Consider the following 27,115-nt stretch of genomic DNA (forward strand, 5'->3'; position numbering starts at 1 on the left):
CCTTTAAATTCAAACAGACCCAGATGAGAGAACTACGAGACCCCGCTAAGTACCTTCATCCTTCTGTGTCTATTTCCCCATCTCTAAATTGGAGATAATACCATGCACTTGATAGAGATATTGTGAGTTCCAGGAGACACACTATATAAAGAATTTGTATAGAACCCTATAGATAGTAGTCACTCAATATAGGGTAGCTGGATTTTCTTTATAAGAAGTCACATAATGCCAGATTTTTTTTAACTTTTCTTGTTGTAGATGGACACAATATCTTTATTTTTATTTATTTATTTTTATATGGTGCTAAGGATCAAACCCAGGGCCTCACTCATGAGAGGCAAGTGCTCTACAACTGAGCTTCAACCCCAGCCCAACACCAGATTTTTTTTTTAAAGAGAGAGTGAGAGAGGAGAGAGGAGAGAGGAGAGAGAGAGAGAGAGAGAGAGAGAGAGAGAGAGAGAGAGAGAGAATTTTTAATATTTATCTTTTAGTTCTCGGCGGACACAACATCTTTGTTGGTATGTGGTGCTGAGGATCGAACCCGGGCCGCACGCATGCCAGGCGAGCGCGCTACCGCTTGAGCCACATCCCCAGCCCCTAACACCAGATTTTTAACAAGCTAATACATGCAGTTCTGCACTCACAGCAACAAAGTGTAGAGGCTGCATATAAAGTTAGTGCTTTTATATAGTGAAAAACATTTGCTAAAAGTGATATTTACAAATACTCATTTCTTTGTGCTTGCTGCTCCTTATTTATAGAGGAAGTGAGAGGAAAGTAAAAATCTCCATTTGAAGAGCTTCTATTCAGTAAATAAGAGCACAATCACAAACCTGAGAAAAATTACATATGTGCATAGCCAAATACAAAGGAAAATCTTTCAGAAAGAGGCTTTAGATCAAGGATGAGAAAGTGACCTCAGCTTGAATTCCCAACTTTGAACAGTATGCATGTACACTGCCATTCTTTTGTCACTTCAGATAATACTCATTACTAAAACTTAGAATAAGACCTAGAATGTGGTGAATGCTATGCAAGTGCTTTATGTATTATATATATATATATATATATATATATATATATATATATATATATATATATATATTAGCTCATTTAGTACTTTAACAAACATATGAGGGTCATTTGATTATGCTCATTTTATAGATGAAGATTCTGAAGCACAGAGAGGTCAAGTAATTTAACCAGAGTCACACAGCTGATAAGAGATAAGCTGGGATTCAACACCATGCATTCCGCTCTGCAATCCAGGTCTCAGCCTAATGTCATACTATATCAGATGTCAAATCTATTTCCCATCATAAAGACATAGCCATCTGTATACATACATATACGAAGATTAACACAAACTTAAATATTAAGTGTTCAGGGGTCTCTGTATTTTTCCTGTCAAATATAAAGTGTTAATAACCACATAGACACAGTGCTGGGACATAGTGGTTCCATTTACTGTGTAGATTGGCTTACAACTGTTGCATTCCCTCTGTTTCCTTTCAACCAAGGAGAACTCAAAGCATCTATGGATATACTATTCTGTACTGCTCCTCAGGCCTTGAACAGTACCTCTCAAACTCATCAAACCAGCTGCAGAGTGTAGCTAATCAATTACAGTAGCCAGAAATAGTATATATTCATGAGTACAGCAGTGGCCTTTAACCCACAGAGCAAGACCATTTGCAGAGGATAGAAAACCAAACCTTGCAGCTCAACCTCAACTTTCACCCTGATTTCCCATCCTCAGCAGCCCCTGAGAAGTAATTTTCAGCTTAGTCTCTCACTGATAGTCATCTGCGTCACAAAACCATTACCCACCGAGCGCCTTCCTACTTAACTCAATGTGTTCTGAGCCTGATAACCAAGACTGCTGCGGAGTCGCTCAGGACTGAAGTTAATAGAGACTCAATTGCATTTCACCCCAGAGGGGGCTGCTTACAGGTCACTACTGAGATAATCAGCCAGGCAGTGTATGCTTCAGCCACCCCTGCTGCTGCTGGAGGTTGTTTAAGAACCAGGGAAAATTCAAACACGTTTATTAACAAATAAAAATGACAACTGTGATGCTTGGAAAATCACCTTTCTGTTTTCTTAATCAAGACTGGACACAGTGGCTAACATTTCCCTAGGTGTGGTTTTGTTTCTCCTTCCAGTTCCTCCCTAAAATATTTTGTTAAATCTTAGCCTCTGAGACTGAGAATCAATGCTAAGTCAACAATAGCTTTCCCAGACGGAGACAGCCATGGTCTGATCTGCAATAGAAAATACCAGTGATAATAAGGTCTAATTGATTGCTTAAGAGGTGAAAAATGTGATCCAAGTTTTTATACACTTTTAAGGTCTTAAGATTTATCACTTGCTAAGCCAAGATTTTTTATAGAACTACTATATTAACAATTTTCCCCACATACTGTGGTTTATAAAGAATATACCATTATCAAATATATCAGAGGTTCCACACTAAGGATTCAAGTAAAGAAGACATGATCCTGACATCATGAGTCTTGATTGTCAGCTACATACTTCTCCATAGTGTGACCTTCAGTCTCACCTAGGATCATAGATTCTACACAAAAGTACTTCTGTTCAGGAGGAGGTGTGATCCCTCAAAGACTCAAAGTATTTCTGTTCAGGAGGAGGTGTGATCTCTCAAAGAGGAAAGGTATCAAGATGACTTCCTTCTCTTCATCTTCTCTTTGTCCCAGGAAAGAATAAATAAAAGGATGAGATGCTTTCATTCTACTAGAAGGCCAAAACATCGGAAAAAAAGGGAGTTTGGATATAGTCTTATTGAAGATTTTTGGTACTGGGTATTGAACCCAGAGGTGCTTGACCACTGAACTACATCCCTAGTCCATCTAGTCCATATATATATATATATATGTATATTTTTTTTTTTGAGACAGCGTCTTGCTAAGTTACCAAGACTGGCCTCAAACTTTCCATCCTCCTGCCTTAGCCTCCCAAGTTGCTGGGATTACAGGCCTATGCTACCTTGCCTGGAAATTATTAAATATTTTAAAGAAAAGTGGTGGTATGATACTTAAGGAAGTGTTTTAGACTATTTCCTGTAGAATTAGGACATTCCAGGATTGAAACAGGAATATCAGTTTATAAAACTACTATGGAATTTAGTCAAGAAATGGTAAATAGATGTATCTAAGAGGAGACATCTGCCTCTGGCCAGAGGGAGTGATGGGACTATACTTACCCTTATAACTGAAGCAATTAAAATATGAAACAAAATATATAAGGGTGTTCTGACACTGGCTATCAGACAGTGATATGACAGTGAGTCATAAGAAATGAGAGATAAATAAGGTAAGCTTTCTGATTGCCCAAGCTTACTGCCGATGGAATTTCCTGGCCACAACACAGGCAAGTAAAACCCAGGAAGAGTCTGATTATCTCCTTGAATTACAAAGATGGATTTGGGAGTCTGAGGAGGTCAAAGTGGCTAATACTTACAGGGCAGAATAACAGATGCATAAAGACAGGGCTCCACAGATTATGATAAGTGAAGTTAGCCAATCCCCCCAAAAAAAAAACAAATGCCGAATGTCTTCTCTGATATAAGGGAGATGACTCAAAATGGGGTAGGGAGGAAGAGCATGAGAAGAAAATTACCTCTAGATAGGGAAGAGAGGTGGGAGGGAAAGGGAGGGAGAATGGGAATTGCATGGATGGTGGAAGGGGACCCTCATTCTTATACAAAATACATGTATGAAGATGTGAGAAAAAAAAGAATAGGTGTTACCTTAGATTAGGTAGAGAGAAGGGAGGGGAGGGGAGGGGAGGGGATAGAAAGGATACTAGAATGAAATAGATATTATTATTGCTGTGGGTATATACGTGACTGCATGACCAATGTAATTCTGCAACCTGTACACTCAGAAAAATGAGAGATTATATCCCATCTGATTCAAATGTTTGATATGTCAAGATCATTGTACTGTCATGTGTAACTAATTAAAACAAATAGAAAAAAAGACAGGGCTCCAGAGACCTGCAAAGGGTCTTTGTCAAGTGTTTACCTAAATACTGATCAGCACAATAGTTTAAGAAGAAAACTAGTAGAGGACAGAACATTCCAGAATTCCTGAAGAGCATGTAAGGCCTGGAATACCATGTGTTTCTACCAACCAGAACAGAATAACCTTGCAATTCACAGGACAGTGGATCAATTATTTAGAGTACACAGAAGGGAATAGCCTCAGTTATGGGGAAGAAATTAGTTATAGACAATAAACAAAGTAAAAAAAAAATCAAGCCTTGAAAGGATTAAACTATTTTTAAGTAATCTACCTATATCCAAGAAAAAAACTGAACAATTATTTATAGGATCACAAAAATCACCACCCAACAAGGTTAAACTCACAATGCCTGATATCTGATAAAGAATTAGTAGGTGTACAAATAAACTTGAAAATAAAAATGATAATGAGAAAATCAGAAAAAAATGCAGAAGGGACTCAGATTGTAGAATTAGTACATAAAGCCATTAAAACAGGTATTTTAACAACATTTTATATGCCCAAGAAAACAAAACAAAAAATAAAACTTGTTAAAGAAATGGAAACTACACAAAACCCTCAAATTTAAAGTTTATAGATAAAAATAACTACAACATCAAAGACAGACAGACAGACAGACAGAGAGGGGGGGTGTTAATAGTTAAACAGATCCTAGAGATAAAAAGTTACTAATCCCCAAACCCTACCAATAGAAATTATCAAAAAATGAAATATACAGAGAAAAATTAACAGAATATTAGTGAGCTCTAGAATAATTTCAAACAGACATACATACATACATACACACACACACACACACACACACACACACACACAGTCCAAAAAAGAACCGAAAAATACTTAAAGAAATAACAGCTGAAAATTTTCTGATTTGATGAAAAATACAAACCCACAGATCCAAAAATGTCAATAATTCCTAATCATAAGAAATATCACTATACATCATACCCAAGTTATTAAGCAAAGGATAGAGAGAAAATCCAAAAATTAGCTAGTGATGGGGGGAAATATTAGGCATAATAACAAAGTTAAGCAGATTTTCATTGGAATTAAGCCAAAGAGAGTAGAGCAACATATTAAAAGTATGGTCAACCTTTAGTATCCATGAGTTACACATCTGCAGATTCAACCAACTGCAGATCAAAAATATTTGGAAAAACTTAAGATCACAGTGAATGTGTGCAGATGATTTTATTCTTGTCATTATTGCCTAAATATATTATTATAACCATTTACATATAGTTTACATTCATTGCATTAGGTATTATAAGTAATTTTATTCCTGGCTCTTCATTTTCTGTTTCTGTGCTTCTGGGACCTGAGCAGATTTCCACAATGATATTCTGCCTCATCATGGGATCAAAGGGATATAGTTGGCTAACCAAGGATTGGACCTCTGAAAATATGAGACCAGTATAAACTTTTCCTCCTCTAAGTTGTTCCTGTCAGGTATTTTAATCATAGAAATGAAAAGCTCACTAATTCAAGAACCCATTTAAAAACTCTGTGCTTTTTTTAATTAAAAGACCATATATAAAAATTAATAAGCATGTTGAGAATAGATACAAGCACTCATAATTCAAACCTATTTTTATTTTCAATTATCACCTTCCAGTGATTCTTCATTATGAAAGCTCATTGTTGCATGATAGCAGCCATAATATATAATATTGTATTATTTTTTAAAATTTATTTTTATATCAAATAATAAAATATCATTTAACATCCTATCCTAAACTAAAAGTAGGAAGGAAAAGGCAGTTTGAAAATAGGGCATTTGTTGAACTATAATTCAAAGTGAAAAGAAAGCTCTTACAACTTCACTGTATTTCTTTCCGCTTCTTTAATTTCTTAGGTAACTGTTTTTGTCTTTAATACTTCTTTGCTAGTCACTCAAATTGTCCAGAGCAGTCCAAGATTAAATAACACAGCAAAGCCACCAGCTTTGACTCTTTCAGAAAGTGTTCACAGGGGACAAGGGACTTGTACAATGGAACAATAGAAGCATGGCACTGTGTTGGCCCCTGGCAATGCTGACACTTTGTGTAAATGTTGACAAGGTGAGGCAGCTATTCTTCTCAGATACAACTTGGCAAATCTTGCTTACTATAAATGATAACTACATATACTAATTTCAATGAGGCTAGGCCTAGAATAATGGGAAAAGGGTGTTCCATTAAAAAATAAAGTCACATCCAATCACATTTAGAAGTTACTTACATAGCAAAGGACCTCCTGGGCATGCTGAGCCCAGAGTTCTGAAAGGATACTTTCTCCAGGGGGCTCAGGTTGCTTCCCTTGTACTCAGTTCGTTCCTGAAAGACACAGCTGTAGACCAATTTGAGGCAATATTTTTTCTTGAGCAAGGCAGCCTAGGGCATTGGAAAAAAAGCTGCAGTCTTAAAATTAAACACCCAGAAAACTGGGCCAAGAGAGTGACTTTCTCAAGTTTATGCCTGCAATGAATAGTGGGACAAGGATTCTAGATTTCTCTTTCCTTATGCATTAAGAGGGAACAGTGGCTTGAATACATCATTTAAGGTAATCTCTAGTTCTATGATTCAAAATCTAGCCAGGCATGGTGGTGTGTACCTATACTCACAGAGACTCAGGAAGCTGAGGCAGGAGGATCTCAAGCTTGAGGCCAGCCTGAGCAACACAGCAGGACCAAATTTCAAAACAAAGTCTACTGTTTATTAGACTGAGGTCGAACTTTGCCTCTTGTTAAATATTTTAACAAAATTGTGTATCTGTTTTTTACATATAAGTACCTCACTTGAGTTGGAATATATATAAAATGCTAAGTTCAATGCCTAGAATACAGCAACCAATTAATAATAGCTATTAACTCATATTATCATCAAAAAGAAAAATTACATTTTCACAGAGAGGGACCTTTTCTTTTCCATTTTAAAGAATCATAAAATGAAAGCATCTCAATGAGACCCTGTCTCTATATACAATACAAAATAGGGCTGGGGATATGGCTCAGTGGTTGAGTGCCCATGAGTTCAGTCCCTGGTACCCTCAAAAATAAATTTAAAAGAATCATAAAATGTTAAAACTAGAGAGTAGTAACCCAATATGCTAATATTATAGATGAGGAGAAACCTGAAGACTAGACCTGGTCAAATCACTCAGCTAGTTGGTTATGTAACCAATAATCTCTAGTTTCACTTCTAGTCTGCCTTATTCTCTGAAGATGAATTCCCACAGGCTGGATGTCCCCAGTCCCAGTGTCTCTGCTTCTTCTCAACCTCTCTAAAGGTTCTTCCAGGAATAGAGAATTAAAGCAAGGCTTACCCATCCTGACCTCAATTCTCTTACTTCCCTTGACCACTCCATCAACTGAGGAGATCCCCTCCCCAGTTCTCTCTCCTTCTCTCCATCACCTGTTCCCCATATCTCTTAAAATATTCATGTGACTAGTCACAGGATTATTCATTCCCATTTTGATCTAAAATGGTTTAAATTATTTTCCCAAAGGCAATGTCCTATGGGGGAAGAAACAACAGTCCTCTCTGCTTAACTGTGTCCCCAGCCTCCCTATTAAAAACCTAATCAGAGGGCCTCTCTGATATGTAGCTTTCTTATTTGGTTCCTAAAGTAGAATTGTATAAATATAAATATTCGCTGATACAGTGTAGGTGAATAAAAGAGGATAATTAAAGTTTGGAAGGAATCATATATTTTCCTCTCCTATGTTATAGAAAAAGTGTGGCTCAGTGGGGTTCAATGACAGCTTCTTGGACCCAGGAATTATATAGGGGCATTTATTGAATACTAGGGGAATTGGTAAACAAGCTTTAGATGTTTGGTGCTTCAGAAACATCTGCATTATTTTTTTTTTCCTTTTCTGGATATAAGTGAAGAAACAGGAGGCAATATGACAGGCTGGCAGTGACAAAAGAAAGATATGGCAGCTCCCCTGGAAGAGATCAAAAGGGGTTATTTTTGCTGTATCTTTTCTCTTGAGTTTTCAGTGTACTGTGGAAAGGGGAAATAAGAGCAGCGCATTCCAAACAGAGCATCTGGATCACAGGTTTTGGAAGGGACTACAATCTGTATTTGCTGAGGTTTCTGGGGAAGCTGAAACACATGTGCTTGAATAAAAATCAGCTTGCATTGTCAAATTCATCACCAAGGAGTGTGGGGTTCCCTCATTTATGACCACTGAAGTTTGTGTCAGCAAACAGAATGAGAATTGGCTGCACAGTCAATACCAGATTCCAAAACACACACACACACACACACACACTCACACACACACACTCTCTCTCTCTCTCTCTCTCTCTCTCACACACACACACACACACACACACATACACATATCACTGCCTATTCCTTTGTGATCACTGTACTGTTTAACACTATTAGAGGCAGCAAGAATTTTAGATGCAGTTCTGGGACATAGAACTAAGGGTCCTAGATGACATATTCTTGATGGCAGACACTGTATGAAGACAGTGTATATTTCAAGAATGGAACCTGTGAAAAGGAACACTCATAAATGTCCTAATTAAACATGGAATCATGGGCACAAAATGATTGAAGTCCAGGTTCAAGAACACAGTCCACAGTTCAAAACATATAATCCATTTCTGTTCTCTCTTTTCCTTATTATTCTGCCTTTGTCTTCATTTTTTGAATTCTGCTTTGCTGTATACTGTCTATGAAAGAACAAAAGATAAAACTTCTGGACCATATACATTTAATTAAGAATCATAATATAAATATATGAGTATATAGGTAAAAAATAGCAGATATAACAAACCCATCTCAATAACATTTTAAAGACCTAAAACCACAATGTTTGAGAAAACAGGAGAGGATATAATAACAAAATTTTGGAAACTGGAAAACTGATAGGCAAACAATCACAAAAGATTTTAGGAGACACAAGAACACTGAATCTTAAGAGGGCAATAAGGAAACAACACAATGTACACTGACATACACAACAAAACCCCTAATAGCAATATCACATACCCACAGAAGTGGGACAGGAAAGAGAAAATGAAGACCCAAAGTGAGGAAACTAAGTTTAAAATCTAATTAGGAAAAAATTAGGTCCCCATATCAATTGCTTCACTCAAAGCTTCTTGCAGTCACTCCTGAACATTATTGGAGATTTATTTTCTGGGAAGGTCAAAGGTAGGGTCTTTGTGACTAGTGTCCTCTAGTTTAATCAAGATAGAAATAGATACTTGACAGTGAGCTCTCCTCAGACCTCTTTCCCACTCTCCTCTTAGAATTCTAGTCATTAGGTAGGCCTTTATACTTGAGGCAAGTTATTGGAAAAGCCTTTTATGAGGAAAATGACCAGACCAAGATAAAAGACCTAATCAAAGTTGCCCCCCCCACAAATGACCCATTCAGATATCTCTATGGTAGCATTCAGAGTTGACAAATGCCACTAGTGCTAAAAGCATCCAATCAGCACTTAGTGTCCCTCTTATGAAGCATCACCAGATGAGCAGAAAAAAAGAAAAAAAAAAGCAATTAGAGAAAACAGGTACTTTAACTTTTCCTCTCCTGAATAATCTCACAATACCTCACAGAGCTGAGAATAAACCTTAACTATGAAAAAAGAGTAGGATAAAAAGGAACAAAGATTTAAAAGAAATATCTCTAAAAATAACAATGTACATACATAACATTGTAAGTACACACATGAATACATACACTTAATGATCTCATATGCACATAAAATTTCATCTAATTCTGTCCTTGTGGTCAACACCATTTGACAACTGTATGACTACATTCGTTAGGTATTTCAGGAATTAAGATTGCTCATGCAGTGTACAGCTACAGATATGAAAATTGTGCTTACATGTGAAATATGAATCGTAATGCATTCTGTTGTCACATGTAACAAATTAAAAAAAAAAAAAACTCTAGGGCTGGGATGTGGCTCAAGCGGTAGCGCGCTCGCCTGGCAGGCGTGCGGCCCGGGTTCGATCCTCAGCACCACATACCAACAAAGATGTTGTGTCCGCCAAGAACTAAAAAAAATAAATATTAAAAAATTCTCTCTCTCTCTCTCTCTCTCTCTCTCTCTCTCTCTCTCTCTCTCCTCTCTCACTTAAAAAAAATTCATTCATTTATTAAAAAAAAAAAAACTCTAAACTTTTATATGTGGGAAAAAAAGATTGCTCATGCAAAATACAAAATATATCCTGTTTGTACTAAATTTAGTCCATTAAAACAGTTTTCTTATAATAATAATTATATATAGCATTTATTGAATGGCTACTCTGAAATATTAAGATGGCTGCCCTTTATACATTCTTTCACTAAATACTCACATCCCTGATAGGCAGTGTTAGAGAAGTTAAGTAACTGGCTGGTATTCAGCTGGTGAGTGGTAGAGTTATGAGTTGTGGCGTAAATCCAAATCTGTTCAACTCCAGACCCTTTGAAGTTCAACAAGGGTATTATGATATCCACTTAATGGCTTCCTTCATTACCAGCAGATTTAAGATCCTTGCTTAGGCTCAGCCTGACTAATCTGCCCTGTCGTATTGTTTTGTCTACTCTCTTCCTTCATGGTGAGTCACCCATGCACAAAGCATTCTTCTGAACATGAAGCACCTCATCCTTAGCTAAGATTATATTATCATTAATATCCACCCCACACACACACACAATCTTTTGAATTTATCTTCCTCAGTTTATCATTTCTCTTCTCCAGGAATTTTTATTTTTCCCAACTGGGTCTAGGCACCTAGGACTGAGAAACTCTGGCATGGATTTTAAATCCTGCTATGCAGAGCCTAGAATGTCCCTCCTTCTGCTGAGCTGGCTATTCTGTTTAATAATTGTTTGGCTTTTTAAACTTCCAAGTCAGCCCCAGAGAGAACTGGCCCTCTGGTCAGTCTTGCAGCAGAAGTATAAAATTCCAGGTTAAAATATCCATTCTGCCAAGTTAAAGGCTATTAAAGGTGATTTACTCAGATGAAGCTTTAAGACTGACATAGATTTCTCAGTGGCATGAGTACGATTTTTATGGGAGCTTATTATATCCTAACCTTCTGCAAGTGATTTGCCTACTGGCTTTCCCACCTATTGGCTACTTCTGGGCCTCATAGGACCCTGTTTCATGAAGGGTGGCAGCATGTGACCCACAGCTATACAGGGCATCAAAATAAGTTTTCCTTATTGTACATAGGTTATGAGGCTTTGAGAATTGAGGCACACTGATCCATAACCCAGATATCATCTGAGGACAGACAGTACTAGCCATAGTATCTGCATACTTACTGGCTTCTGTCAAGAGTGGTTTTCTTCTGAAATTTACCATGATTTTGGACTTGTGCTCATATAATTTTTCTTCAAGATAATGTTTGCATATTTTTAAAGTTAACAAAAGAGAGTGGTATGGGGAATATCCTATTTAACAAACACATTAAGGTATGATTTTAACTCATTCTGTTTTACACAGAAATCTGAAGAATTCCTCAATGATTGGTCCATGATCACTTACATCAGGATCACCTGGGAAGCTTAAAACTTAAGTCAAAGTTCCTCCCAAGCTGAACCTGAGACAAAGGTTTTCATACCAGTAGTTTATTTGGGTAGCCAACTCGTGCTGCAGGAGTAAGGAGTTGAAGAAATAAAATGGCATACAAGCAACACAGTGCTGCATTATCAAGTTAACCACTGCTAGTAGTGACTGGTATTTGATTGGGAAGAGATCTCTAAAGACCTTAATGGAAAGGGCTTTGGTCTGTTCACCTGGGAGAAAGAAAGAGAAGTTTTATCCATTGGATCTCATCCCTCATTAGTCAAGGGTCACCCACGGGGTCTTAACTAACCCAAAAGGGTCTACATGCTGTTTTTGTCACTATTGCTCTGTAATATTGTTTGAAATCTGGTATCACTATACCACCTGATTCACACTTCCTGTTTAGAATTGCTTTTGCTATTCTGGGTCTTTTATTTTTCCATATGAATTTCATGATTGCTTTATCAATTTCTACAAGATATGCCGTTGGGATTTTGATGGGCATTGCATTAAACCTATAGAGAACTTTTGGTAATATTGCCATTTTGATGATGTTAGTTCTGCCTATCCATGAACAGGGTATATTTTTCCATCTTCTAAGATCTTCATCAACTTCTCTCTTTAGGGTTCTGTAGTTTTCATTATATAAATCTTTCACCTCTTTTGTTAGGTTAATTCCCAAGTATTTTTTTTTTTTTGAGGATATTGTGAATGGAGTGTTTTTCCTCATTTCCGTTTCAGAAGTTTTGTCGCTGATATACAGAAATGCCTTCTAGGTATAGAATCATGTCATCTGTAAATAGTGATAATTTAAGTTCTTCTTTTCCAATTTTTATGCCTTTAATTTCTTTCGTCTGTCTAATTGCTCTGGCCAGTGTTTTGAGAACTATATTGAATAGAAGTGGAGATAGAGGGCATCCCTGTCTTGTTCCTGATTTTAGAGGGAATGCCTTCAACTTTTGTCCATTCAGAATGATGCTAGCCTGAGGCTTAGCATAGATAGCTTTTACAATGTCAAGGTAAGTTCCTGTTATCCCTAATTTTTCTAATGTTTTGAACATAAAGGGATGCTGTACTTTGTCAAATGCTTTCTCTGCATCAATCGAGATGATCATATGGTTCTTATCTTTAAGCCTATTGATGTGGTGAATCACATTTATTGATTTCCATATGTTGAACCATCCTTGCATCCCAGGGATGAATCTTACTTGATCATGGTGCACAATTTTTTTGATGTGTTTTTGTATTTGATTCGCCAGAATTTTATTGAGGATTTTTGCATCTAGGTTCATTAGAGATATTGGTCTGTAGTTTTCTTTCTTTGAGGTGTCTTTGTCTGGTTTCGGAATCAGGGTGATGTTGGTCTCATAGAATGAATTTGGAAGAGCTCCCTCTTTTTCTATTTCCTGAAATAACTTGAAAAGTATTGGTATTAATTCTTCTTTAAAGGTTTTGTACCTTGGGCTTATGTACATTTTTTGGATATAAATGTCTTTCCGCAGCACTAAGCCCTGATGAATCCAAATTTTATACAACAGTCATTAATATGGTATTATGTAAAAATGTGGATGTGTAACCGATGTGATTCTGCAACTTGTATTTGGGGTAAAAAAGGGGAGTTCATAACCCACTTGAATCAAATGTATGGAAGATGATATTTCATGAGCTTTGTAATGTTTTGAACAACCAATAAAAAAAATTAAAAAAAATTAAAAAAGGGTTATTTTAAGTTTATCTTTGGGGGATATATACCCCTTTCCAATTCTCTCCTTTTGTTGTAATAAGTACATTTTAATACTTTGATGAGCTCTTTCAATTATGCCTTGTCCCTGTGGATTGTATGGAATTCCTGTTATGTGAGTAATGCCAAATGATGAGCAAAATTGTTTAAAAGAGGTAGAAGCATAACCAGGACCATTATCTGTTTTTAACAGTTTTGGAACGCCCACAGTGGCAAAATTTTGTAAGCAATGAGCTATAACATCTTTAGTTTTTTCTCCGGCATGAAGGGAGCCCATCAAAAATCCGGAAGAAGTATCAACTGTAACATGTAAATATTTTAATTTTCCAAATTCTGGCAAGTGTGTGATGTCCATCTGCCAAATATGGTTAGGTATCAGTCCTCTAGGATTGACTCCAAGATTAGCTTGTGGTAAAAATGTCACACAATTTTGACATTGTTTTATTATATGTCTGGCTTGTTCTTTAGTTATTTTAAAACGCTTTTGTAAAGTATTAGCATTGACATGGAACCTTTTATGAAAATTTATAGCTTCTTCTAGTGTAGAGAAAATATGTATGTCATGTGTAGATTTATCTGCTAATTCATTGCCCAAACTAAGGGCTCCAGGCAATCCTGTATGTGCCCTGATATGTCCTATAAAGAATGGATCTTTTCTGTCCCAGATTAGACTTTGTATAGTAGAAAACAGAGAAAACAGTAGAAGAAGGGGAAATCCTACAAGCATCTTCAAGGGATACTATAGCATTAACTACGTACTGATTATCAGAAAATAAATTAAATACAGAATCTTTAAACATCATAAAAGCTTGTAATACTGCACTAAGCTCTACCTTTTGAGCTGATTGTTTGGGTACTAAAAATGTAAAAGTTTGATCAGGGGTAACTACTGCTGCTGTACCATTATTTGACCCATCAGTGAATATGTTTGGAGCATTCATGATAGGGGTTTTTCTTGTCATTTTTGGAAAAACTACAGGATGCTTAGACCAAAAAGACAACAAAGGATTAGATGGTAAGTGATTATCAAATGAAACACTAGTTTTACACATGATTATTGCCCAAGTATTTAACTCATTAGCTAACTCATCAATTTGATCCATAGTATATGGAGTAATAATTTTATTGGGAGAAATCCCAAACACTCCCTTTGCTGCTTTTATTCCTTTGAGTATTAATTGTCCTACAGCCTCAGGATATCTAGTAAGAATAGTGTTAGGAGAATAAGATAAATGTATCCACAATAATGGACCTTCTTGCCAAAATACTCCTGTAGGAATATTTTTTGTTGGTAGTACAATAAATAATAAAGGCAAACTTATATAAATTCTATCCAAATGCATATTTTCCATATATGTTTCAATGATTTTTAATGTCTTTCTTGCTTCAGGCGTTAACATGTGGGGTGAATTTGGATCTGATAGACCTTTTAGGATATCAAATAAAGGTCTTAGCTCTCCTGTTGGTATGCCTAGATAAGGCCTTATCCAATTTATGTCTCCTGATAACTTTTGAAAGTCATTAAGTGATTTGAGTTGATCTACTCATATTTGAATTTTTGGTGGACGGACCATGGTTGAGGATAATAGAACTCCTAAATAATTAATTAGAAGGTTTAATTGTACTTTATCTATTGCTATCTCTAGATTATAATTTTTTAATAAATTTGTAAGTGTGGCATAACATTCTAGCAATGTGTTTTTATCTTTATGTGCCAATAACACATCATCCATATAGTGAAATATTTGTAGTTCAGGATTTTGATTTCTAAGTGGCTGGATTGATTTGTTAACATAAATTTGTCACATAGTTGGACTATTAGCCATCCCTTAAGGGAGTACTTTCCATTCATATCTCTGATCAGGACCTTCATGATTTAGTGCAGGGATAGTAAATGCAAAATGTGGACTATCCTCAAGATGAATTGCAATTGAAAAAAAAAAACAATCTTTAATATCTATAGCTAAAACATACCAGGTTTTTGGTAAAGCAGACAATTGAGGAATCCCCGATTGAGCAGGTCCCATAATGACCATTTCATTATTAATGGCTCTTAAATCTTGCAATAATCTCCATTTACCAGATTTCTTTTTAATGACAAAAATGGGAGTATTATGGGGAGACACAGAAGGTTGTATATGTCCCTCCGCTAATTGTTGTTTGACCAGGTCATGGGCTACTTGTATCTTTTCTTTAGTTAGGGGCCACTGAGGAACCCACACTGCTATTTCTGATTTCCAAGTAATTTTTATTGTCTCAGTGGCCTTTTCTGAAAATCCAATCCATGTCTATTTATTCCTTGATCTATTTGAATTGTTGCTGCTATACCTTGTTCTTGTTCTCTTAATCTTTTTTCTTTCCTAAAGCCTTGTCTAGCCCTAGTAGTGGGCGCGTTAGGATTGATGCTATTTGTTAATGTCAAACCTAATTGATCTAGGACATCTCGTCCCCATAAATTTATAGGAAGATGATCCAATACATAGGGCTATATAGTTCCTTCACATCCTTCAGGATCCTTCCAATCTAATACCATTGCACTTCTATGGGGATTAGTCGCCACTCTTAGGCCTCGAAGCGTTTGAGTGGCTTGTTGTAATGGCCAATGTTTTGGCCATTCTTGATGAGATATAATGCTAAGGTCAGCACCTGTGTCCAGTAGCCCATTAAATTCATGTCCTTGAATATTTACTTTTAGCTTGGAGTGAGAATCTAAATTTAAAGACAGCATAGCCCAATCTACACCTGTGGAGCCTAATCCCCTGGAACCTCTTTCTACAGTACGACTGGAAAATTTATCATGAAGGCTGGGTATTATTAATAACTGTGTTATTCTATCTCCTGGTGAAATTACTGATATACCTCTTGGAGAACTAGCTATAATTTTTATTTCACCTTCATAATCGGGATCAATTACCCCAGGACTTATCATAAGTCCTTTTAGTGTAGAAGAACTGCGTCCCAATAATAAGCCTACTGTTCCTTGGGGAAGAGGTCCTTTTACTCCTGTGGGAATTATTTGAACTCCCATCTCTGGAGTTAGTACTGCTCTGGCAGAGGTGCAGATGTCCAACCCTGCGCTCCCTCTAGTTTGTGTGATGAGGGATTTAATGGATAATGTGTCCTGGGCACTACCTTGATGGTGCTGCTGGGTTCCTCCATTGCCCCGTATATTTGTGGTTTTGGGCCCCGAAGCATTGAGCCCTCCAGTCCGTTTTTTGGCAATAGAGCCTGATGCCTTTTTCCACGATATCATGGGTAAACACTTGGTCCTTGTCTGTTTTTTGGTAATGGAATACCCTCTATGGTGGTTTGAGAACAGCATTCATTAGCCCATATCTCCCTCTATGGCATCGTGGGCAAATACCCGGTATTCTATTCCTTTGATACCTAGCTTTGTTAAACCCTCCTCCTATGGGGCAACTGCTTTTAAAATGTCCTGTTTGATCACAATTATAGCATGTTTTTGGCCTGGCATCTAAAGCCTGTTGTACCACTGCCAAGACTTGCCCTTGTTCATTATTGTCTCTACATAATTTAATATATGTGTTTAAATCTTCATGTCTCCATGGTCTAATGACCTCTCTGCAGCAACGATTTGGTTGGTCATAAGCCAGTTGTTTTATAAATGGCATTGCCTGTTTTGTATCCCCAAATATTCTAGAAGCTGTTTGAATAAGCCTATCTACAAATTCAGCGTAAGGTTCATTAGTTCCTTGTATTACCTTAGATAATTGTCCTTGTAAATCTCCATGCCCCTGTAAAGTTTTCCATGTCCTAACCGCATCTACAGCAATTTGTGCGTATACGCCAGGATCATATTCAATTTGTTGCTGTTGACCCTCATAATGTCCTTTTCCTAATAACATGTCTAGATTTCTTTGAGGGTAACTGGCTACTGCATTTCGCCTAGCTGTCTCCATGCAAAATTCCTCATTGGCAACCTTCCATAACAAATATTGTCCTCCATTTAGCACAGATCGACACATGTTAGCCCAATCTGCTGGCGTCATGTCTAAGTTGGTAATGGATTCGACCATGCTCACAGTGAAGGGTGCTTGTGGCCCATAGGTTGCTATAGCCTCCTTTAATTGCTTCACTGTTTTGAAATCTAAAGCACGGTGAATTCGTTGCCTTCCTGCCTGCTCAAGTACAGGGCATGCTAATCTTTGGGGTCTTGCCTCAGGATTCCGTCCATCAACTACGGGAGTTGAGGGCTGCTCAGCTGTAGATGGAGCTGTTGGTTGAATTATGCCCTCTGGTGATAGAACGGAGTTAGTAGCAGCCTCCTGTTGTAATTCCCCACCTGATGGTTGTTTTTCCTCTAAGCTTTCTTTCTTTAAATTTTCCTCTGACTAGCTCGAGAGACCTTCTCTTTTGCTTGACCTAACATGTTTTCTACCATAGTCTGGACCTCTAACAATTTACTTAACAGTCTTTTTTTTTGTTTTTTACTAGTTTCTAATCTACTATAAAGGTAATGCAACCCAATAAGATAGCATAAAACAAAACTGAAACAGAATGAAACAAAAACGGAACAAAAAATAGTTGTATCAATTTTCTCTTTCTCAGGGCCGAACAACTTCAAACCTTGAGCCAATCATTTTTCCCAGTTTGCCTGAGAACATTCTAGGGATAGGCAGCTTGAAACAAAAACAAAATAAATCAAAACAAGAACACATTGTTGTTTGAAATGATCATCCATTCTCTCGCCTTCTCTCAGGGGCGAGCAATTTTATTCACCTCCAAGCTTCAGGCGTTCCCCGCATGGGCCACCAATTGCCGCAGTCTGGCTGGGCACAAAATCACGAGCCATTCAAGCAGGAACAAACTTTATTTTTTGAAACTGCCGCCAATGCCCCATACCACCCGGGAAGATTGCCGATCCACTCCCGCAGCGTTCTCCCGGAACCCCAGAGGAAGTTCCTCCCCCGGAATTCCCTCCTACTGCACTTCCCCAACCAATGGGAACTCTCCAGGAGTCCCGTAGCAGGCCAAGGTGAACAGCAGGAGTCCAATATCCATATGAATGCAAATCTTAACATAATCATATCATCTCAATGGCTAGCTGGCGTCACCTTTCAACCAAAAATGCCATGCATCATATTACTTGGCTGTGGCTCTTAGCACTCTGGTAAAATTCATATGTTGAAGTCCAAACTGCCCATAGTTTGGGATGTGACAAAATTTGAATATGTGTTTCATTCATATGTAATTAGTTGAGTAATTTTAAACTTAAATTGGAATAGGATGGGTACCTAATCAACTAGGACTGGTATCCTTTTAAAAAAGAGAAATTTGAACATACATGCATATCAGAAGAACACCATGTGAAGATTATAGTTATGCTGCCATAAGCCAAGGAAGGAGACTTTCTCTAGCTCTATCAGAAAGATGGTGACCCTTCCAATACTTTGATCTTAACTTGCAGCCTCCAGAACTATGAGAAAATATTGCTTAAGATGCCTTGTTTGGGATAATTTGTTATACCAGCCCTAGGAAACGAATATACCTATGGTCAATTGGATCAAAGGCCCTAGGGGGATATGGCCTACAGTAGGCCATACATGAAGTACTACTTTGAGAAACTTGGTTTAGAGTGAAATAACACAGTATCTGCACTCAAGGGAGAGTGAATACAAAAGAGCATGATTTTGCCCATTCTTCTTCAAATTCAAGAAAACACAATACAAAACTACACCTTGAATGTAGGGAATATCTTTCCAAATATCAACTCAAGTAGCACAGTTTACAACTTAAATCCTACTGCAAAACCTTTACAGTGGACAGAATAGATCAACTAAGAGACAATACCCCTGTATTTTCTTAATCTCTATCACAACACAGATACACACACATGCAGGCACAAGCAATTGAAATAAAAAATAAACATGTTAATAAAAATTATAATTTACTTATTTATTCTAATTTGTTATATATGACAGCAGAATGCATTTCAATTCATAGTATACATATAGAGCACCATTTTTCATGTCTCTGGTTGTACACAAAGTAGAGTCATAGCATTTCTTCATACATGTACTTAGGGTAATGATGTCCATCTCATTCTAACATCCTTCCTACCCCCGTACCCCCTCCCTTCCCTTCCCTCCCCTTTGCCCTATCTAAAATTCCTCCATTCCTCTCATGCTTCTCACCACATTATGGATCAGCATCTACATATCAGAGAAAACATTCTGCCTTTGGTTTTTTTGGGATTGGCTTACTTCACTTAGCATGATATTCTCCAACTCCATCCATTTACCTGCAAATACTATGATTTTATTCTTTTTTATTGCTGAGTAATATTCCATTGTGTATATATACCACAGTTTCTTTATCCATTCATATACTTAAGGGCATCTAGGTTGGTTCCACAATTTAGCTACTGTGAATTGTGCTGTTATAAACATTGATGTGGGACTGGCGATATAGCTCAGTTGGTACAGTGCCTGCCTCACATGCACAAGGTCCTAGGTTTAATCCCCAGCACCACAAAAAATAATACCTCAATAAACATTGATGTGGCAGTGTCACTGTAGTATGCTTTAAGTCCTTTGGGTATAAATCGAGGAGTGGGATAGCTGGGTCAAATGGTAGTTCCATTCCAAGTTTTCCAAGGAATTTCCATACTGCTTTCCAGATTGGTTGTACCAATATGCAGTCCCATCAGCAACATATGAGTGTGTCTTTCCCCCCACATCCTCACCAACACTTATTGTATTCTTGATAACTGCCATTCTGATGGGAGTGAATGATAGTCTCTTTGACAAATGGTGCTGGGAAATCCATATGATGCAAAATGAAATTAAACCAATATCTTTCACCATGCACAAATCTCAACTCAAAGTGGATCAAGGACCTAGGAATTAGACCAGAGATCCCATGCCTAATAGAAGAAAAAATAGACCCAAATCTTCATCATGTCAGATTAGGCCCCAACTTCCTTAACACTCCTATAGCATGAGAAATAAAATCGAGAATCAATAAATAGGATGAATTCAACCTGAAAAGCTTCTTCTCAGCAAAAAGAAACAATCAGTGAGGTGAAGAGACAGCCTACAGAATGGGAGCAAATTTTTACCACACGCACATCAGATAAAGCACTAATCTCTAGGATATACAAAGAACTAAAAAAAAAAATTAACACCAAAAAACAAATAACCCAATCAATAAATGAGCCAAAGAAATGAACAGACACTTCTCAGAAGATTATATACAATCAATCAACAAATATATGAAAAAATGTTCATCATCTCTAGCAATTTGAGAAATGCAAATCAAAACCACTTTAAGATTTCATCTCACTCCATTCATAATGGCAGCTATTAAGAATACAAACACCAGTAAGTGTTGGCAAGGATGTGGGGAATGAGCAATTATACTTTAATGTAAATTAAAGAACAAAATGAAAACTATTCTTGGAGAAGGTAGTAACATTGACCTGTTATTTAAAATGGAATACAAATGTCTCATATATGTCAATGTTAAAGAAAATCCAGAGCAAAGGTAATAGAGTCAGAAACACTAATAAAAGGGGGCCATTGAAACTATCAACAACTGCCTATTCCACCTTTGTGAAAGAATAAAATCACCTGAGAGCAGGAACCAGATCTATGCCCCTCTGTAAAATTAGTCACTCAAATAATCTCTAGACATTTGAAACAATTTATGAGACACAGCATTTTGTTCTTGGTTAACCTACATTCTTGTTCCAACCCAATGGTCCCTCTATTATTTTCAATCACTCTGAAGATTAGTTGATCTTTATTCCCATTTCTTGGGTACTGTGCTTAGAACTGAGACAAACTTTAGCTTTCATTTGTTTCACCTGCCAGTGATTTCTTCCATATGCCAACTTATCACGCCAATGCCAACTTGCGTGAATGAAGCACCTACCACTCCTTGGGAATTCTACCTTGACCTCTGGTGTAAGAAGGTACTCAATATTCAAAGAACTTTCAATAAACAAACAAATGGGTGAATGGATATGATGCAGGAGAGCACCTGTCATTGGAAAAAACAAAAACATTGGCAGATTGGAAGAGAACCACCACTTGAGATTTTCTAAGTACTTTCATATAAATTAATGGAAGCAGAGAAGATGCCAAGATAATTGCCAACTGAAAATAATGGGAAGTAGAAAATAAGAACCTTAAAATGAAGCCTGCCTCCACAGAGGAGAGTGGTACAGATCTGGAGAAATATACAGAGAAGAAAAATCACTTTAATTTTTTTCTGTTGGACAGGAGGTATGGGGAGAAAGATTGAAAGAGAAAGGAGAGAAGTATAATAGAGAACCCAGAGAGTAGTTGCTTGACAGATTTTCAATACTCAAGAAGGATTCCTTAAAAGCAATCTTTTTAAAATTACTAACTTGAGTCACTTTCTCTTGCTACTAAATGACAAATGACCACAAATAGAATACAGGCTCAATGAGGGCAGGAATTTTGGTCTGTTTTATTTATATCAAATAGAGCCTGGTGCAAAACAAAGGCTGAAAATAGATATACATAAATGTACAAAATTGGAGATGTGGCTCAAACGAAAAGATTATGTTATTATCTCTCTGCCCTCCGCTGGAGTTTAAATGGTTTCTAATTAATAGGGAAGGGGCTGGGGATATAGCTCAGTTGGTAGAGTGCTTGCCTCACATGCACAAGGCCCTGGGTTAAATCACCAGCACCAAAAAAAAAAAAAAAAAAAAAAAAAAAAAGCAATAGGGAAGATGTACCAGGATATCTTTCATTTACCATTGCAGATCTAAGCTCCATCTTTTCCCATCCTGTTCTCTGCCATGAGAGCCTGTTCTATATAAACTATATTAATGTCTTCCTTGTTCTTAACTTTCCAGTTGGGCTTAGGTGTTAAATCACGATGAAAACAAAGCAAGGTTCAGAATATTTATTTCCATACCTCCCTCCCTGCAGTTGGTTTTGAGCTGCATGGGTTCCTCCACCAAAGGCAAACCTTCTCTATAAGACTCTTGCTTTCTGGGTCCCAGTAAGGGCTTTCTCATTTCCCTTTCAGTCACTCAACATTAGCATGTTTGCAGTTACCAGCAGTAAGCTCAGTATTTTCCCCAAAACCATATTTGGTTACTCTACATACCACCCACATCTTTATATAAATAGTGCCTTTATTAATCCCTCTTTGAATTATTCTAATTCAAGAGCATCATCTGTTTCCCATTGAGGACCTGACTAATACAGGATTTAAATTAGCTCCTTTTCCAAAATAATCCCTCTCATGTGCATCTTAGCCTCTAAAAATTACAGCTCCTTGAAAATGGATTTTCATTTGAGTTGATAAAGGGGTGAAGGACACAAATATACATGAGAAGAATCATTTTCGTCTAAGAAAATATTCTGCAGATGTATATGATGACTACAAGCAGACAATTGACATATTTCTGCAAACAGTTCCGTTTGCATGCATAATCAATTTGTCCATAACATGTTATTCTTAAGAAGATCATAGACTTATTAACCTGGTAAAGATGTAAAAATAACCCAGCTTGTTCTTTTCATGAAGCTATCTGTAATACTGTCTTCTTCTTGTACTTGCAATGAGAATATAGCATTGGAAGTAGAAGATTGAGGGAACCTGAGAAACACCCCCCCAGAATTGCTTCTTTTGTGTGTATTAAAAATAGTATTATTGGGGCTTGGGATGTGGTTCAAGTGGTAGTGTGCTCACATGGCATGCATGAGGACTGGGTTCGATCCTCAGCGCCACATAAAAAAATAAAATATTGTATCCACATAAAACTGAAAAATAAATATTTAAAAAATAGTATTACTGGGACTGGGGTGGTGGCTCAGTGGTAGAGTGCTTGCCTAGCATGTGTGAGGCACCAGGTTCAGTTCTCAGCACCGCATATAAATAAACAAAGGTCCATTGACAACTAAAAAATTTTTTAAAAATAGTACTATTGCTTACTTATCTTGTTTAGATGCATTTTATTGAATAAAACCTTAGTTTTAGGTTCTATAGCACAAGGAACTCTCATTTCTTGAAAGAACCTAAGAGGATTTTGAAGCATGCAAGCAATATCATTTCCCAGAAAACACATCAGAGAATTGGGTTTGTCCTCTGTACATGCCTGAAGCTATTCTAAGCCAATCAGCAGGGCTAAATTAGATAAGGGTTGGACTTTTAGCTAACACTGAGGTAAAGATCAAATTTGTCTTGTTCATATCAATATGGCAAGTATTACATACAAGACACTCAATAAATATTTGGTGAAAAAATCAGTGTGTCGAAGGACACAATTACAACAACTTAACTATCTTAATTTGGTTTTATTTTAGATTCGAGAATCCAGGTAACTCTTCATCCCATAAAACACAGTAAGTGTTCTGATGGGCTGAACAGATGTCATTGGTTTATAGACAGAGAAAGGCTAAAGAAAGCAGAAACAAATGAACAAAAGCAGATTGGTCATTTCAAAGTTACTTTTGCTTTTAAGGCAGCTACAGTGAGACAGAACAATAGAATGAGGAATGATTGGTTAACATCAGGTTACTTGGGGTTCTTTTATTGTGTAAGGATTAAAGCAGAGGGAATTTTATTCTCATGACAATTAAAACTGGACTGTTTGGAAAATTTGGCTGTTATCTAATCCTGAATCTCAAGAGGTCAGATAAATGGCTTAGTTTCAGCTTGGTGACAGGGGAACATTAGCAATGAGTAACTCCACTTTGATTTTTAGTCTGGTCTGTTGGGGCCCAGTACAGGAGCTTAATTCAAAATAATGGCCACCTGTAATTTTTATTTAACAATTGATTAGTCACTAAAACTATCACAGAAAGAGTGTACAGAAGTGGGAAAAACATGACAATCTGAGGTTTCTTTAGATCAAGACAGTTCTTTGGCTAGACCTGAGAAGTGGGTTGATGGGGTTTAATTTGCCTAGTTTTAAAACAAAGTATGGCCTCTGCCTTCACAGATATTATAGGATTTTATAACTTTTTTTTTCTTGGCTTCCTCCCTTTTGTCTTCTCTCATAATCTCAAGATACTTTGAAGAACTATTCTGACATGCTAGGCAGCCAGGGTTTCCGTGTCTTGTCTTTGCACCTCAAGCTATTCTTTCCTCCAAAATGTGACCTAGACTATTGTCATATTTATCTAAGGTCTTGTTTCTATTCTTTGTTTACCTTTTCAACACTGTTAAAAACTGAGTGAGTGATGAACAGACCTAAAGTTGAGAACAAAGAGGAGTTCTTGGGGAATGAACATAGTCTCCCAGTGCAGGTTTTCAGCCCTTGTCTCTAGAGTTAATAGGACAGGGGGAGACAAAGCCTGGCACACCCAGCATTGTGATTGTGCCCTAGAGGTTCTGCAAATCTGGAAAAGGCCTTGGCAGTTTTCCCAGAAAAAGTACATTTTAAAAGTAATTTTTTAAAAAATTACTAAAGGGCTAAGCAGGGGTAGAATGCTAGGGAGACATAAAAGTTAGCTTTAGCCTCAGTGTTTAGCTGAAATCTAATACTCTTCTTAGATCTCAATCTCTGAAAGGTTGAACAGCCAAACACCCCACATTGATATCATTTCTGGTCTCCCTGAATAACATCACAATCTTAAAAGGCATGCCATTTTTTTCATATTAATCATTTAATATCTGAGTACTCATTTTCAGACATAAACATTCTAAACGCAAAATGAAAATCTGTGTGTCAGATTTATATGTTAACAATCTATAGGTCTACTGAAGTGTAAGTATGTACTTATTGTAAGAATGACATTTAATATAATTTTTAAAAATTTTCATTTTGGGGTTTCAGCTAATACTATAGCAACTATAAAATCATTGCCTCAAAGACAGCATGTTTTTGTCTAGTTATTATTTTTGTTTGTCAATTTATCATTAAATGCCTTGGACTAATAGGAGGAACTATGGGTACCTGTGGAAGGTAAAATGTGACCAGAGTGTTGTGAAACTTGGAAAAAACAGAGCTCCATAAAATAGAGCTGAGGAAGTACCAACCTGGATCTGAGTCCACTTAGAATAAGATTTCAAACTTAAGAAAGACAAGGCTAAGAGAGGGTAGCGTTGACAGTCCTGCAGATATTCTATGGAGGCCTAGGTTGGTCTCTTTTCCTGTGAGGACAGTCTAATTTGGAATATTAAAATCCAAGTATAGGACTCTTTAAGAAATTAGGAGAGAATTAAATTAGGAGAAACTTATCCCTGATATGCAAATCTATTTAATTAAAAATATATTTGAATTAAATAACTACAGGAGAAGTGTGCCCCACTGATGCATTTCGGTCAGCACACTGGACAGGCATGATTTTAATAAGTCATTAATCCTTCCTATTAACACTGTACAACCTTCAGGAATAATTAGAACCCCATGCCCTTTGAAAATAAACCCTCATCCTCCATTTAGCGTATAATTTACCATGCCAGAAGCCAATTGTTGTATGATTTGTCTCTCTGGATTTAAGAGTACTAGTGAGATTAAAAGACTAAAGCTTCTGAGGCAGGCACATACGATCTAAGAGTAGAAATTAGTCTGGAATTTTTACCTTTAATACATTTATTACTTAATTTAGGACATTTTAAGTAAAGAGGAATAAGTTTACTGTAATTTTTTTCATAGTCACTTACTCTCTAACATCAACAGATATTGGTCAACACCTTCTTTCATACATTTTCTCCAGGAATGTGACTCAAGAGATCTCAAGTGCCCCTTTCAGAAACTCCATTAGCAAAAGTGAAAACAAGAGGAGGTGAAAGAAACATAGTTTCTTACTCTGGGTGCCCTAATAAATAGAAACTGAGCTAAGGATTGGAACTCTAATACCATATTTGGTGCAAGTTCTTAACAGTGAGGGTAAGGAAGAAAAAGGGCAATGAGGCAAATAACATTAAGTGATATAATACATTATTTCACTGGCCACAGTTTCATGATAGCCAAGAAATTAGATAACAGGCCATTTAGCATGTATGTGTCTATGTATCAGGATTCCTCTGGAAGGCACAAGGGAAAACCACATGTCAGAACAGTTCATGCAAGGTATTAAAGAGGAGGAACTTACCTGATTAGCACTGTTTTCCATTGTCCTAGGTTTACCCCATTGTGTAATTCAGTCCATTGTCAGCCACATAAAAAGCCATAGGCCCCAGATGGTGGTATTTAATTTATGTGTGTCAGTGGAGCAGAAACTGCCCGGATCAGCTCAGTATATGGGTGGTATGGACCATGCAAGTACCAGAATGCAACTTGACTCCAGACAGCAAGGAGAGTTCAGCAAGCATGGTAAGCTGGAGAAGACCCCCTGAGCCCAGCCAGTGTTGAATAGCCAACTACTGATAGAACTATCTCACAATAAGATGAGGGTCTCCAGTGGTTTTCTAGCAACACATAAACCTGCACCCTGCATTTTCTACATACATTGCTGGAGTGTTGGGAGTTCTAGATTAAACTTCCTGTCAACCAAGCAATCATGGTTCCAAATATATGAAATTTAAAGTAATATAAGCATGTAACATTTCCTGTAACTGAGGGTTGTATAGTAAACTCACTCTTTTTTTTATTGGTTGTTCAAAACATTACAAAGCTCATGACATATCATCTTTCATACATTTGACTCAAGTGGGTTATGAACTCCCATTTTTACACATACATGCAGTGAAAGCCTGTGCTTGTCTAAAAGGAGCAGCTAATATCTTCAGGAGAAGCTGATCTAAAGGGAATCTGGAGGAGGCAAAGGTGTGACCTTCTCCAATGAGCCACTTTAGTTCATTGTTCTAAATTCTTTACTAACTTGGATATGACATCCACTATAACGCACATCTCAAGCTAGATTT

The 27,115-nt window shown here is 37.1% G+C and overlaps 1 protein-coding gene across 6 annotated transcripts in view; it reads left to right on the plus strand.

Annotated features, from left to right (window-relative positions):
• Positions 1-514: 514 nt before the first annotated feature.
• Positions 515-27,115, plus strand: part of LOC308638858 (uncharacterized protein) — a 547,213-nt gene continuing 520,612 nt past the window's right edge. For all 6 annotated transcript variants that reach the window (XR_014019936.1, XR_014019937.1, XR_014019938.1 and 3 more), the window contains exon 1: positions 515-598. The gene's annotated coding sequence lies outside the window, so the exon portion shown is untranslated. The remainder of the gene's footprint in view (positions 599-27,115) is intronic.

This window comes from Spermophilus citellus (genome assembly GCF_964194105.1).
Source record: "Spermophilus citellus genome assembly, chromosome: X".
NCBI classification, from domain to species: domain Eukaryota; kingdom Metazoa; phylum Chordata; class Mammalia; order Rodentia; family Sciuridae; genus Spermophilus; species Spermophilus citellus.